Below are 15,973 nucleotides of genomic sequence, written 5' to 3'. Positions count from 1 at the left end.
CGGATGAAGAATTTCAAGCGATTCTGGAAGGGGTATATCGGCAGGAAGAAAACGCTGCCAGGATGGTTGAGGGACCGGACCTCAAATCTGGGGTAGCAGGAGGAATGGTGGAAGACAAGTCAGAAACTCCCCAGCAAGAAAAAGGGGCAGTTGAGGAGCATACTGCTCAGAAGGAGACGGCAGAGAGTTTAGAAGAATCTGAACAAGTAGCACCACCCGTGATAAAACCAAAGGTAGTTAAGAGAAAGTTAGTGTTGAAGGGAGACCAGAAGGAGGTACAACCGAAGCCGCAAAGGGTATCGCAGCGATGCCTGGGCAAATGGGCAGCTTGTAAGGCGAAGCCGAACACAGAGGCAGATCCCGTGGAGATCTTGAGTGAAGAAGAAAGGACCACTCCCACAAAACCTAGGGAGGAGCCTTTACCTGTTACCGACCTAGAGGATACTGCAATGGAACACTGAAGGCAGTAGGAACCCCCCCCCAAAAAAAAAACCACCTTTAGATTCTCTTTTCTAACTCTTTATACCCAGATAAATACCCCTAGCCAGTGGGACTGTGTGTGTGCAAGGCATGAAGCGAATGAAGCTTACTGGCTAGAAGGGTGTACAAGAAAGCAGAATCCAGCTGGACAAGAAAGTTTGGAAGAAAATCGGCCAGGGAGTCATCCCAGGCCTAAAAAGAAGGTATAAGGGTGGCGAAGCCATGGGGGAAAAAGAAAAAAAAAGAGAAGAAGAAAGAATATGAAGAAAATGGTCAGAAAAAAAAAAAAAAAAAAAACTCGGCCACAAAAAAAAATTGAAGAAGGAATAAGGGTGGCGAAGCCACAAGAAGCTACTGACCAGTTGGAGATCATAGCCAGAAGCGCCAGCCAAGAGAAACAACAACCAAGAGCCCAAATGCACACAGTTCCCCCACCTCAATAAAGCAGAAATTTTGAACCTAGAGCCTTAGGAACATCCACCCCAAAACATTACAAGCCAATATCCCATTTACAAGCTTTTAAGTCCTTCAGTCGCTGCACATGAGATCTAAGTCCGAAGCATTTTGTGGTCCAGCAATTAGAGAGAACAGTCCTAATACTCCTGGTGAGGTATGAGTGACTGAGTGAACCTAGTGTTCGGCCGAGAGTGTGGGCGATCTTGACAAGGCTGTCTAAGGCCGGATTGCACCTGATCCCGAGGGGAGGGATGGTTGAAAATATAGCCCGATCTTTGTGTTTTAGTCTTTTTATGTTTGTTTGTGTGTTTTTTTTCTTTTTCTATGTTTGTTCAAGTGTTTTTCTTTGCGTCGTAGTATATAGTCTAGTTTAGGTAGAGTCGGTCAGGGGAGTAACTAGGCTAGAATTCGACTTATTTCTTTTTTTTTGTTTGTTCTTCACGCTTGAGGACAAACATATGGTAAGTGTGAGCAGTTTGATAAGTCGTATTCTAGGCCTTGGTTACTGGTCAGTATGATGTGCATATTTGAACTTTATCTGCAAAACAAGTTGCTTAAGCGTGCAGGTTGAGTGTTCTATCCAGTAGGCAAAGCTTCAGATACTTCAGGTGAAAAGGGCGTCAGGACGATTACGTACTGACCAGTACACATGCAAAAATGGCTCGAGATGGAGAAGAAGGATAGCTGGGACTGATCAATCACAATTAAGGGCAAAGAAGTCATCTCACCGCAAGGTTTTACCCTAAAATCAAGGGTAAGCCTCCCTATAAAAGGAAGCCACTTGGAGAGAGAAGAGACATCTATTTTTCATCATCATCACTCTTAGGTAGAATTCTCTCGGAGTTCAGTCCTTCAGCCCAGTCCAGAGTCTCGTTCCTCGCCACTGCCATGGTCACTTGAAGATTAAGAAGTTCCCAGAGTTCCAGACGTTCTCATCCAGTCATCAAGATCGTAGTTAGAAGTTCCATCGCCCGGCGTGGCAAAACACTTTTATTTCGCTTTCGTAGTTAAATTGCTTGTTTTTCCTTACGCTGGATCCTTGTTTGCTTTTGAATTTCACCGCCTAGAAGTACTTTGTTTGAAGATCCAAACATGTTTTATGCTATGAAGTTGTTTTCTATTCAGTTTACTTCGCCGATCTCTTTTCCTTCTGCCTAGTTAGCTTAGATCTAGAGTTTCTGGTCGTTTTGAGTATCGAATCGTGTGTTTCCAGTTAGTAGTTTATTTCTTCGAGTTAGCATAATCTGTTTACTTTTATTTCATAGAGGTTTGTTTCATGCAAGGTGCAGTTATGTGTTTCCTGTTTTCTTCCATGCTGATCAGTAGGCGGGATTTCAGTTTCGATGTTTGATTTTCGATTTGGAATTTTTGATTGTAGATCTGTGTTCGTGAGTTATTAATCTGTGTTTTTATGGTGCTGAATCTGGTTTGTTTTCTGATTTTAGTTTGTGTTTGTTGAAGAAGATGATGTCCATATCCAAGTTTGGGACCACTTTGCTTTTTAGACGCTTTTTGCTTTTTGTCCTTCACCTTTAGTACACCCTGCAGATCTGTCAGTCTAGTCACCACAACTACCACTTATTCTCTGCTTTTCTGTTTAGCCTTTTATAGAAACCTAGTACTTTCTGCATATTTTCTGTTACACCGCATCCACCATAATTCCACGTACACCACTACATGTCGACCACCATTCACCTTCCTAGTAAGTAGGACACCATCTTAATTTCCCGTCTAGGTAGAGACTCAACCCAAGCGTGGTAGCTAACCAAACCATCCAAAATATCACCGCAATCTGTCCAACCGTCACCATCTCTGTGGGATTCGACCCCTACCTTCACTATACTACCCAGTAGAAGAGGGTTGAGGATTCTTTGAAAGCAGGTTCTAGGCTAGCGGGGATTCTTATACTGATCAGTAGGATAGATCCTTACTTGAGCGACACCTACGCAAATCATGCTCTTTCAACGCCTAATAATAGTTGAAATATGATCAAATTCATACAAAACCACCCTCTAAAACCATGTAAAATCCAAGTATGTCAGCTCACAACAACACCTTCAGAACAACATGCAAACGAATAACGACGTGGTGCATAAGCTACAGGACGCCCAACAGGGACAAAAGACGGCCATGGATATGTTTGCAAAACAACTTTCTTAGATATCTATTTCCTTAAGTGAGATGCGTGGGAACGAAGGAAGAATCCCAGCTACAGTCAAGCCACCGAATAGGACAAACATCAACCAAATCACCTTGAGATTAGGACGAGAGTACAAGGGACCGACAATGAAGATTAATGAACGAGTACCTACTGTGGTAAGCGAGGAATGAGATAACCCGGTCTAGCAGAATGAAGATACTGAAACAGGGGAAGCGGAAACAGGGGATGGCATCTAGATCGATTACTTGAGGAAGCCACTACCCCAGATGGCTGAACCGTTCCCCCTAAGTCCATGAACTGAAGTGGAGAGTGAAAAAATAAGGATGGAAATTGAAGAGTCTTCTAAGGGAAATTCCAGCAACACGGTCAAGCAAGTTAAACCATTCCCTTATCGAGGGGAGGTCACGAAGAAGAAAAAAGATCCCGTGGATTTCATGGAATTTTTTGGCAAACTGGAGATCGACCCACCATTCCTACAAGCTTTGAAATTACCTCTTTTCAACAAGTTCATCAAGGAATTTTTGCTGGGAAGACCAAATCCGATGGGAAGATAGTGATCGGAGAGAGTGTTTTAGCGGTAATCCAAAAGAGGAGGATGCCATCAAAGCAGACCGACCCATGCATGTTTACCTTGCCTATTGCAATTGAAGATGTGAAAGTCGAGCATGCATGTGTGATCTAGGTACGTCTATCAATGTGTTGCCGCTTTCAACTTACCTTGCTCTGGCCGCCGTTCTCAAACCAGCAACACTCATCCATCTTCTCCCTCCCTCTCGACCAATTCCTTCCATCTCTTTTGTGCCCATCACCCGCAGCAAAATGTCTAGGTAAGGAAGTCTAGAATTTTGTTCATCTATTGAATTTCCTTTGTATTTAAAGTTGGTTCCATCGCTAAAGCAAATGAAAAGATACTTTTCTTTAATTTGTTGTGTTAATTAATTGATTTTCAGAGAAAAACTCTGAAGTTATTTTCTCCATGATATATTTTTCTAAAAAAATAAACTCCTATAAAAAGGAGGAAATTATTACAAATAAACTCTTATAGAAAGGAGGAAATTAGGACATATTGAATGCTTGAGGATCTAGGATATGAATTTCGTGGGATCGAATATAACAAAGTATTAATAATTTATATAATATTGTATTTTAAAAACTATTAAAATAATAAAATTTAACTAGTTCTATTTTTTAAGGTACATTTCTAAGAGTTTTCATATCTAAAAATTACTCCTATAAAATTGTTGAAGTAAAATCATGGTTTCAATAATTTAAATATTTATTTATAAATTTATATTTAAATAATAATTTCTTTGTTATTTATCAATAATATGAATAAAATAGAATTTAAGTAAAATTATGTGTTTTAAAATATTTTTTATAAATTTATATTTAGATATTTTTAAATAATATTTTCTTGGTTATTGTCAATAATTTGAATGAAATAGAATTACAATGGATTGGCCAATAAAAAAATGAAAATTACGTGTAGAATTAGAAGGGGAATGAGCATTAAATAACAATAACAATCAAACCAATTTACTTATTCAATTAAATCAGTCATTAACTTTTTAAGTGAGCCCTCAATTTGAAAAAAAGGGAAGAAACGGTCGTCTTCCTCGACTCATTTAGTGAGCCCTCGATTTGAAAAAAAGGAAGAACTCTGAACTTTTCTGCCTCCGGACTTCCCCATATTCCTCCTCTAGTCTTCACAACAAGTTTTCTTATTCCCCTCTTGTTTACCTTCAAATACTGAAGGATTCGGAGGAGGTGGACCTTCCGTGGGGTCGGAGGTCAAAGGTCGATTATTCAAGTTTTCCGGCAATGCTCGGTGGCTGGCGGTGGGGTCGGCCGACCCCACCTGGGTCCGTCAGTGATTATAGTCCGAGTAGAATGGAGAGTCAAGCCGCACCGAGAAGCCTCTCGCTAAACCTCCGCCGCCGTTCCTCTCAACAGCCACCGCGTCTTCAGGTAATCAGTTTGTATTTTCTTTTTTTTTCTTTGTATAGTTTAGATCAATTTGTTCATCATTTTGGGGTTTGTGTTTTAAAAGGATTGATTACGTTTATGCTTAGATTACATGGTTGAGGTCAGTGTGGCTGAGGGCTGCTGAATCCATAGTAGCATCACCTAATTTAGTATTGTTACATTGTGCATTTAGAGTTGATTTTGAGAAGAAGAAAGGTTGAGTTTGACCAATGAACACAACAAGATCCCCTCTTCTACTTGAAATTACTAAAATAAGGGGAGCATCTTTATCTAGATGAGTAGGGCTGTACCTAGTAGTGTTGCCTTGAGCATTTTCTCTGTGTTGGATAAAGTCCGTCCAATTTTGAGAAGTAAATGATTTTGTGCACTAATTTGTTAATCCTTGTTCGAATGAGTGTGGCTACTGGCTAAATTTTTCTAGTTTCTTTCTCAGCTCTCAGAGTGTGATATGTTCGATTAGAAAATGGTTAGAAAATGGTATGTGCTTCTCCTTGGTGAAATCTGATTTTTTTCACCATCTTTCTGCATCGATAGATGTTTAGGCCAATCTGATCAAATTCTGGAATGCTTAATTGCATAGCTAGTGAAATAACTACACCAGCCGGTGAATATGGATTACAAGACCTATTAATACACCAGTCAGTGAAAAGGTTGGGAAAATGAATTTATGCTGCTTCTAAACAAGACCAAGTGCATTTCTTATATTTCCGTCTTTTACTCTCTCTCTTTGATCTGTTTCTGGAAGAAAAGTTAATTAAGGCTTTCTTGTGACTTTTGTTTCACTGGTAGGTTTCATTATTTAGTTAAAATTAATTTGGAAGCCTTTATCAAGATTATGAAATACATAGGCCATGCATGTTTCCGTGTCATGTAATCAATGATTTATATCATGTCTGAAAAACATACGCACTTTTAACCAACTGGATGATGAAGTTCCTTCCAGTGTATACTAAGTAGGTCCTAAATGGTAAGGCCACATGATTTACAGTGTGGAGAGTTACAATGGTCTCTTGATATTTTCTCTGTGCTAAATGTGGATTTTGTTGATGTTTTTTCGGTTGAGTGGGATTTACTTATTAGAGCAATAATACTAGCAAATAACTGATAAAAATTTGTTCAAAGTGTTGTGTTAATTTAGTCCATTGTGTATGGGTTTGGAATTCATATTGTTTGGATTTTGTCCTTGTTGCGTTGTAACTTTGTTTACATGCAGTCCAAACGATTGATGGGGAAATAGATAAACAAATTTCTGTTTGGAGAAAGCACAGAGCAGTGTTGTGCCACTTTTTCTTATTCTAGCCTTTATGCGCAAGGTCAAATGAGCTCTTTGTGCTAAGCCAGGCCACTTATCACATTCACAACGAGTTTATGAGGTGATTCTTTGAAAAATTATAGGACATCTAGTTGATTCACGTGGCCAGATATATAGTCTCTAGTTCATCTTTGTGATCTTTATTTGTATCTCATTTAATTTTGTCATTTTATTTGCAATATTTTCTGTTTTCTAGGCCAGAATCGGTCCACCCACCCAGAGCTCAAATGCATTTCTACTTCTCCCCCCCCCCCCCGCTTAGTCAGGAGGTGGATTTTCCATGATATTTGCATCTCTACTTCTGACCAAATAAGTGGTAGCATGTGGTAGCATTTACTCATCTGGCCTTGTTAGCATTGGAATTGGTGCTATGGCCCAGACACTGGAAATTGGCTCTGACGATATAGAACCTGTTGGATCCCAGATTCCCATACAAGGTTTGTTTAGTTTATGGTTTCTTTTGATTTTCATATCAATTATTAATTATTAGTTGTTGTTTTCCTATGAGTAAACCCTGCGAGCAACAAAAACAAAAAGTAATCAAATTAGTAAAATTATGGTAATCGTTTTCAGTTCCTTCATCTCACATTTCAATTGGTGATGGTCCACAAACTCCGAAAATGACATCATTCCTTCAGTCTCTCATGCTTTGCCCAGCTACTGATGGAACCTTCCAGTTACGCAAAAGTGAGTACATTCTGTTACATATCAGCCGTTATTTGCTTGTGCACTTTTTTACCTGTGCGTTTTATTCATGTAGGAACCTGGAAATGCTGCACATCCTACTAATGCAGCTCAGTCTTCCGGGCATCCTGGGACAAAAGCCACTTATAACCTTTGGTGATGCATTAAATATGAACCATACCATCTCAGAGAAGGTATATATACTACGTGCCATAACTCTTTAAATGTCAGTTTCTTAAATCTAGTGCCCAAAAAATTGCCTCGCTTATAATTGGACGGAGGGAGTACAAAATTACAAACTATAGTTATAGGTTTATTTTACTATTATCTAAGTTGGTACCCTCCAATATGTTGATGTCAACTTATTATGTGGTATTTTTTTTTCTAAAATGACATGGTGGATTGAGCCTAAAACTTTTAGAATGCTCACTTTTCCAACTCTTGATATGATCATGCGTTTTACCTAGACTTCAATTGAAGAATCCACATCAACATGGTATGAATGTTAGATAATGAGCTAATTACTTGTCTAAAGCTGCATTAGTTTGCATCATGGGCATTAGATTCCTATGTAGGTGAATTACTACTTATATAACTGGTTGCAAAGGACTGAGCTTAAGCAGATTGTTCTTGCTTTGCTCAAAGTACGCACTAATTCTCCAATGATGCATTGTATAATTTCATATGCCGGCCTTGGTTTAGATGTGGGAATGATGTCAATCCTACATTGTATGTAAAATTAATGTTCAAAATGTATTTATTATTTTGTTAAGATTTATATGTTTTTCCTTGTTATTAGAATGAGTTGTTTGGATGATAAAACCTCATTTTCATATATTTCTACATATGTGTGCCTGCATTAGATAATGAAGCACTAGTATGAATAGCAGCTTCTGAAAAGGTTACAAATTCTGTTGGATTCTTTATCTAGAACTTGCTGTCCAACATATTAGGTTGTATTTAAGTTGATACTTTTGAATATGCACTTACTTGTTACTTATGTTGTACTTCATTTCTTTATTTTTATTTATCAGCTGATTTATGTAATTGAATTTGTTTGTTTTGTATTTGTTGTGTAGGAGTTGAGGAGGAGCTAACTTCTAAAGGGGTTATTAGTGTAGACTTCATTTTTCTCAAGGGTTGATCTGCAAACTTAGTTGTTGCTTACTAACTTCTGGAGTCCTAGGTTTCCCATGCTTCAAATAAGTGATAACAGTGTTCTTTGTTGTCCGATTTCTTGAGCTAAGGAGAGAGAACTATTCCGGTTTTGAAAAATTAATTGAAAAAGTCATAGGGCCGATCGACTGAATGAGAGCTTTATGAGTTGCAATCTTGTTGATATTGGTGCATAAAAATGATTTAGGCAATAGGAATAAAAGCCTCATATCCAAATTATCACATGCCTGACCTTGCATAAACCCCTAGTGAGCCAGTTTGAGCCCAAAAGCCTAATTTCTTTGTTGAAAATTTTGAAGTCACTATATCAGCTTACCTATTATATCCATTTGTTGGCCTATATTTTCTTCCCTAGTCACCAAAATTAAAGTGCTAGCACATCCTTGGGAGGGTATTATGGTGGCAAGATAAAGATGGAAGTTTTGGACCATTCATTAGGTGGTATTCATTTGTACTGAGATACAAAGTGAGTGAAAAGCTGTCACTTCAAACGAAAATAGAATAAAAAGGCAGCCTTTCGTGTGTAAAAAAAGGCCAAGGCTAGGAAAAAAAAGAAAAAAAGCAGCCTTTCATGAGTAAAAAACAGCCAAGGCTAGAAAAAAAATATATAAAAAGGCAGCCTTTCATGTGTAAAAAAAAGCCAAGGCTAGAAAAAAAATAAATAAAAAGGCAGCCTTTCTTGAGTAAAAAAATCCAAGGCTAGAAAAAAATAAAATAAAAGGCAGCCTTCTTGAGTAAAAAAAAGCCAAGGCTAGAAAAAAAATATCGAGCGAAAAATAGAAATGATAAAAGAATGCTCAAAAGAATAAGTTGACTTGGTTAGATGGTCACTTGGTTAGATGGTCGAAAAATCTCATGTTTGGGTGTTGAGCTGTGAGAAATTTGTACGCATTGACTGAGATGTGAAAGATGTTGTGATGGATGTGCTAGTATTTTAAGAATGGTGGTAAGCTACTTAACCATATATTATCCCACCTTTACCAAAAGCCCCGTTACATCCCAATGAATAAGACCTTTTCATTTATGCATCATATTGACTTGTGAGCGATGAATTTTGCTTGAATTTGGGAGAAAGATCTTATGTGCTTAAAATAAAGAATAGCCGGAAGAACTTCCCTTTAGGAACTAGTAACGATGGTTTGAGACTCCCAAGACACAACTCGAACTTATATTGAAGCATGGGATGCCTAGGTCTTAAGGAATTAGTTCGTGTACAATTATTGTTCGAAAGTTTTACCCGCGAGTGAATTCACGGTCGACCTAATTTCCCTACTGATTCGTTGGCGTGACTTGAAGGAGAGGATTATCTAATATCTTCTGACTGTGCTTTATTGTCTAACTTGCTCGAGGGCTAGCAAGACTTAAGTTATGGGGGCGTTTGATGTGAGTGGGTAATTGTCTAACTTGTTCCTCGGAGTATACAATGGAATGGAGGGTAGCGTATTACTGCTCCAAGTCAGTTTTGACCACTTCGATATTAAGTTGGTCTTGCTGTGTCCAAAATCTAAAGATCACGATACCAGGATGTGTGGTTAGTCATTCTCTTCGTTGTACATACATTTAGATATAATTTTTTGTTTAGTTGTAGGAAGTGGAATGCATACAACAATTTATTATTTTTATTTCCTTGGATTCTTTCTACATGTTTTACTATACCTGTAACCCTTTTCTTGTCCGTATGTAGGAAAGAATTTCTAGATTAAAGAGTTGTGTGCCAATCCTATTTGAGGCGACTGAGATAATTTCTAGAGCAGTCATTTCAGCTGGTAACTAATGATAATATCCTTTGCATCAATGTCTTGATTTACATAATAACTATTAAAACAAAAGAAGTGAGGCGATAAAGGCTTGTTTGCATCAACGAAATTAATTGGTTTTAATTAGAAATAACATGTGACCTTGCAGGAATCACAAACAGAGTTGACACCGATGAATGGAATCCATCCACTGATACACATCTTCCTCGATTGATAACCTCTCTGGAAATGTTGTGATACACCCAAAATTTTAACTATTATTCCAGCAGTTGTGTTTGTCTACGACAGTTTGATCAACTAGCACGGGACCAAGTTTTCTATAGATTGCAAACTTGAGTTTGCTCGTACTGCTTGCTCATCTAAATTCTGCTGTTGGGCTGCGCTGCAAGCAAAACTCGTTCCTTTGTTGAGAGCTCTACTTTACTGTTGATCAGTTCCAGAGATGTCCACTGTTCTTCAATAACCATGTTCGAGCCTTGTTTCCATTCAATATACATCCAACACATGTTATCCCAGCTAGCCATATTCTTGCCAAGTCTCTTTTCTCAGCCCTCTTACAATCACTGCTCTTGAGGTAGCACTACAACTCCATCGTTTTGTAATCACAGTTTTCTTAGTGTGAAAAGCAATGGCTCGTTGAACACGATAATCCCTAATTTGAATAATTTTTATGTTTAGGGCAAATAAAATCAAACTCAGGGGAGAAAGCTTTGGTTCTGCTTTCGGATAGAAGTGTTAGTTCATCCGATTTTCCTCTTCTTCACATCTTTGGTTGCATTCTACAAGAACTTTGCACTTGACTAATCCTCGGATACTTGACTAAGTTGATGATCTTCCAGGAGACCTTCTACCAACTAATCCTCGGATACTTGACTAAGTTGATGATCTTCCACACCTAAGTTATTTGAGCGTTTAGTTCTTCACAATCTTCAATATAGATATTTACAAGATAATTTAAATGTAATTCTCTAGTTTTTAGATCCTTTTCATTTTGTTTGTTTTTACTGATAGCCTCTAATCTTAAATCATTTTCTTGTATTTGATTTGGATAGAGAATGGCAGGCTCTGGATTTTTGTCCGTCAATCCATATAAAAATGTCTAGGTATATGGGGATGATAAAGAAAGAAGCTTTTGGACACTCCTCATCCTTATGCTGTAGCTGATGCGGCATACAATGCAATGATAGCAGGTGCTATATAATACCTTAATTACCCGGAGAAATGATTGCCTTGTTAGCATATTGGTTTAGCAAGTTGCTAATTTTCACTTTTCGTTTTGCTATTTTTGATATTTGCAGATGAAGTAAGCCTGGCTATAATTATCAGGTTAGCTGCAGTTTTTGTTATGATATTCTTCCTTACAGCATGTTGTAGTTTTCTTTGTAATAAATAGTGTTTGCGTGATTAACTTTATTTACCCCTATTTGTTTGGTACCTGGTTTGAAGTTTAAGCTGAAAAGGTTAAGAGAGTGGACGGAAGGGGCACAAAATGAGGAAATTGACTGATAAGAAAGGAGGGAGGTGCAAAAAAAGAAAAAAAGAAAGAAAAAAAGAAAAAAAAGAAAGGAGGTGCAAAAAAGAAAAAGAAAAAGAAAAAAAAGTAAGATGGAGATGCATGCAAAAATAGAAGATAAAGCGTTGTTGGTGGAGATGGAATCAAGAACTGTTACAAGGGAGAAAAGGAGTTGATATAGGAGAGGAATGAGGCTGACATAGGGGGGAACAAGATGAGGAAGTTGCCTGATAAGAAAGAAGGAGATGCTAAAAATAAGAAAGAAAGAAAGGAGGTGCACGCAAAGAAAGAAGATAAAGATCTGTTGGAGAGATGAAATCAACAACCTCATGAACTATTACAAGGGAGAAAAGGAGTTGAAGTAGGAGAGGAATAGGCTGACACAGTTCTGAACAGGCAAGGGAAGAAGGGAAAACTGCCCAGTCTAGGACATGCTACAGATCCCATGACGTGCAGAAGCTGACCAACACAAGGTGACCCCCTTTCTTTTCTTTTATTCTTCTTTTTATTGGTTGGTCAGTGTTTTTAGTCTTCTTCCACACTAAGCCCAACTTGCAAGTACGTCCTTAGTGGGAGGAGGTGTTCATTATTGTCTTGCTTTTGTTTGTATTTTTGTGTACATGTTTTAGTAGCAAGTCGGACCTAGTGTACCTTCAAAGATGATTAATTCGTGCTTTTGTTTGATGAGTTCAGTTTTTAACTACATGACTCCAGCTGAGTGATTTAAGAATGATGGAATATTGAGTTTAAGTTGGATGAAAGCTACATTACGTGAAATTTGAGCCTTGATGTAAAACACTCTCTACTTTATTCTGAATGACTTTATTTTGCATGTATTCTTCATGAGGTATGGTCAATATGCAATAGGCATCGAGGGCAACTAGGATAACCATGTTTGAGCCTTGTTTCCATTCAATGTACATCCAACACATGTTATCCCAGCTAGCCATATTCTTGCCAAGTCTCTTTTCTCAGCCCTCTTACAATCACTGCTCTTGAGGTAGCACTACAACTCCATCGTGTTGTAATCATAGTTTTCTTAGTGTGAAAAGCAATGGCTCGTTGAACACGATAATCCCTAATTTGAATAATTTTTATGTTTAGGGCAAATAAAATCAAACTCAGGGGAAAAAGCTTTGGTTCTAGTTTCGGATAGAAGTGTTAGTTCATCTGATTTTCCACCTCTTCACATCTTTTGTTGCATTCTACAAGAACTTTGCACTTACTGCATTATCATTACAGGTAGTGACAGTTCCCACACAAGACCTTCTACCAACCAATCCTCGGATACTTTACTAAGTTGATGATCTTCCACAACTAAGTTATTTGAGCGAGCCTTTAGTTCTTCACAATCTTCAGTATAAGATATTTACAAGATAATTTAAATGTAATTCTCTATTCGAGAACCTTTTCATTTTGTTTGTTTATACTGATTGCCTCTAATCTTAAACAATTTTCTTGTCTTTGCTTTGCATAGAGAATGGCAGGCCCTATATTATTGTCAGTCAATCCATTTAAAATATCCAGCTATATGGGGATTGATATAACAAGTAGCTTGCTGATGCAACATGCAATGCAACGATAGCAGGTACTATATAATACCTTAAATACTGGAGAAATGCTTGTCTTTAACATATTGGTTTCGGCAACTTCCTAATTTTCTCATTCCATTTTGCTAACTTTTGATATTTACAGATGAAGTAAGCCAAGCTATAAGTATCAGGTTTGCTGCCGTTTTTGTAATTATATTCTCCTTTCTCTTTGCTGTATCGTTGTTTATAATAAATAGTGTTTGTGTGATTAGATTTATTTGCTACCACTTGGTTTGGTACTCTGTTTAAGTAAAGGTGAAATGGAAAGAGAGTGAACGGAGGGACAAAATGAGGAATGTTGCTGATAGAAAAGAAAGAGATGCAAGCAAAGAAAGAAGAAAAAGAGCTGTTGGACGAAGATGAAATCAGTACCACTCAAAAACCGTTACAGAGGATAAAAGGGTGTGAAATAGGAGAGGAATGAGGCTGACACAGTTTTGGAGATGCAAGGGAAGAAGAGAAATCAAGACAGGCAAATGAGAATGCATACTTGACAAGGGAGAACTAGTGCCTGTATTGCGGAGTACCACTAGCTGACATCACATGATCTCTCATCTACTTATGAGGGCTTGCGATAGAGAATGCAGCTTGATTTTTTCTCTCTAATAAAGGCGATGATGATGGGACTTTCAACAGAGTTAACAACACCCCTGGCAGATATTTTGGGATTCTCTAAATCCTTGGATGAGTGCTTTGATGAAGAACAGAAGTAGGCTTAGTTTGCCCTTAATTTGTTTGGTATGATTGCTTTCATTTCATTATTTATTTTGAATTTTGAGCTCAAATGCTAAATGCTTATTGCCCTTTTAAAATAACCACGGGGTGTGGAATGGTGTTCAGAATTTGTTGTAAGACGACTAAGATGTATGTTACCCTAAGTTATTGACCTTGCTTCCTCACATGCTAAAATGAGTAAATGGGTATGTTATTTGTTATCATGGTAGGTGAATACTAAAATAATAGGGAGATGCAGGCTTGTGTATGAAAAGATATACTCACCTCCCATCCCACTCTAAGTGACACTTTTCTTTTGTGGAATGTTCCCACTCTAACTAATACAATTCTAAAAATAGAAACATCACTCTCTACATTTCTCTCTCTTTCCACTTTACTCAAAAAAACAACCTACATGAAATCCCATGCCGAATATACGAAATTCTCCACTCAGAGTGGGACGGAGGGAGTAATACAATGTCCTTCTGGACCGGTGGGCTAAAATAGAAGACCAAATCAAGCATAGTTTCTATAGAATGTTCTAATTTTTTAGTATAATTTCTTATCTGTGCACAATTTATTAATTCCTGCATATTTTTGTCTCCTTAGGGAACCTTAGATTCTATCAGAATTTGTAAGAAGACTAGAAACATGCCTTCGAGAAGCTTGCTGCCGTTTTGTGACTGGGAACATATCATTTCTTGTAACTGATAATCAAAGCACATCAAGGTTGTTTCTGATGAAGGTATCTGCATGTTCTAATTCATTTTTTCCCACCTCTTTATTAGTCATCGTCTTTTCAAAACTTCGGGTTTTGTTATACTTGGAGGGTCCCCAAAGAGTATGAACTTTGGGTTCGGCACTGGTTTTATTGCATTATTGGTAAAGTAAGAGGGAGATAGATAGAGAATTTTTTTAAGCACCTCATTAGAGAGATGAAAGTTTCCAAATTGAAAGTTCATACTCTTGGAGACGGACGAAAAAGAAAATAGTGCATACTCTTTAGGGACAGAGGAAGTATATTTTTTTAGGAAATAAGTAGTTATACTGAAAGGAAGTTCCCATTGGGGATCTACTATGGGAAACTCATAATTGTACTAGAGGATTTGCTTGCATTTTTATTTCCTCTTAAAGTAAAGTGGCAGAACAGAATAGGGCAGAGCGGTTGTGACAGCATCAACATATCAAATTAGGCCAGACAAGCTTTAAAGTATAGAGACATGTAGGAGAAGAGAATAAGTTGTATATCCAAAGTAAGAGATATTTCCATATGTGTAGGTAGTAGAAAGCTAGGGTTGCACCTAGATACAAAAGATATTCTACAACATCAAGATTAGTTTTATGCATATCAATTGATTTAACAATATAAATTAATTTCCCTATCCACAGCTATTACAAATGCTACTGGCTTGATTGGCTCTAGTGAGAAAGACCTGATTCTGACAAGATCAGAGGTCACCGAATGTCTGACACATGAACAGGTTCATGAATTTAAAGATCAATAATTACTTACATAATGCATATTTTACAACTTGGTTTGATTGCTAAACCATCACACTTTTAAAAGGTTGATTTTCCCTCCTCATATTTAGGCAATCGACACAAGAGATGCATTGGCAATGTTTATTTATGTGAGCATGTTCGACTGGCTTGTGGAGAAGATAAACTTGTCACTTTCCTAGGGGAAAGGTGATATGGGGTGTTCAGTAAGGATCATTGATATGGATTTGAGTAACTTAAGGTATACAATGATTGATATTTTCCACAATGTATACTATGGTGTGTTTTGTCCACTTTAAATAATCTTAGTTGGATGGTTGCTTTTTGCACCTAAAGAATGGCTTTTTAGTATGAACTGTTTTGCATCAATTATGCTGACGAGCGGCTCCAGCATCATTTCGATCAACATCTCGTCAAACACGAGCAGAAGTAAGCATCACAAAAGTTATTACAGTTTATTTCCTTCTGTCTTCCTTCACAAAATAGAGCGTGCAGGATTACAATTTGTGAATTCATAAGTAAATCTTTCTTTTGAATTACCCTTCTATGAATGAATTCCTTGGCTGCAAGTATCGAGAGAGGATTTGCACGTTAGAAGACTTTAGCTAACACTACCATTAATTCCCTTTAAAACGATACTAC

General features: G+C 37.6%; 3 long non-coding RNA genes across 4 annotated transcripts; all 3 read left to right on the top strand.

The window, feature by feature from the left end:
* Positions 1–4,717: 4,717 nt before the first annotated feature.
* LOC121747703 lies at positions 4,718–8,830 on the top strand. The gene is made up of 6 exons (XR_006039311.1): positions 4,718–5,065; positions 6,297–6,456; positions 6,592–6,832; positions 6,969–7,082; positions 7,156–7,273; positions 8,159–8,830. It is a non-coding gene; the product is annotated as an uncharacterized LOC121747703 (long non-coding RNA).
* A 139-nt stretch (positions 8,831–8,969) lies between these two features.
* LOC121747701 lies at positions 8,970–13,064 on the top strand. Of its 2 annotated transcripts, none has more exons than XR_006039308.1 (9): positions 8,970–9,786; positions 9,940–10,021; positions 10,161–10,586; positions 10,691–10,746; positions 10,852–10,972; positions 11,065–11,202; positions 11,311–11,338; positions 11,459–11,998; positions 13,003–13,064. It is a non-coding gene; the product is annotated as an uncharacterized LOC121747701 (long non-coding RNA). The 2 variants fall into 2 exon arrangements; XR_006039307.1 differs by lacking the exon at positions 13,003–13,064 and adding an exon at positions 12,768–12,888.
* A 1,450-nt stretch (positions 13,065–14,514) lies between these two features.
* Positions 14,515–15,617, top strand: LOC121747710. The gene is made up of 3 exons (XR_006039317.1): positions 14,515–14,576; positions 15,221–15,312; positions 15,424–15,617. It is a non-coding gene; the product is annotated as an uncharacterized LOC121747710 (long non-coding RNA).
* The last annotated feature ends 356 nt before the right edge of the window (positions 15,618–15,973 follow it).

This window comes from Salvia splendens, chromosome 9, assembly GCF_004379255.2.
Source record: "Salvia splendens isolate huo1 chromosome 9, SspV2, whole genome shotgun sequence".
In the NCBI taxonomy this organism is placed as follows: Eukaryota; Viridiplantae; Streptophyta; class Magnoliopsida; order Lamiales; family Lamiaceae; genus Salvia; species Salvia splendens.
Note: the sequence above shows the minus strand (reverse complement) of the source record. Positions and strands in the feature narration are given on the sequence as shown.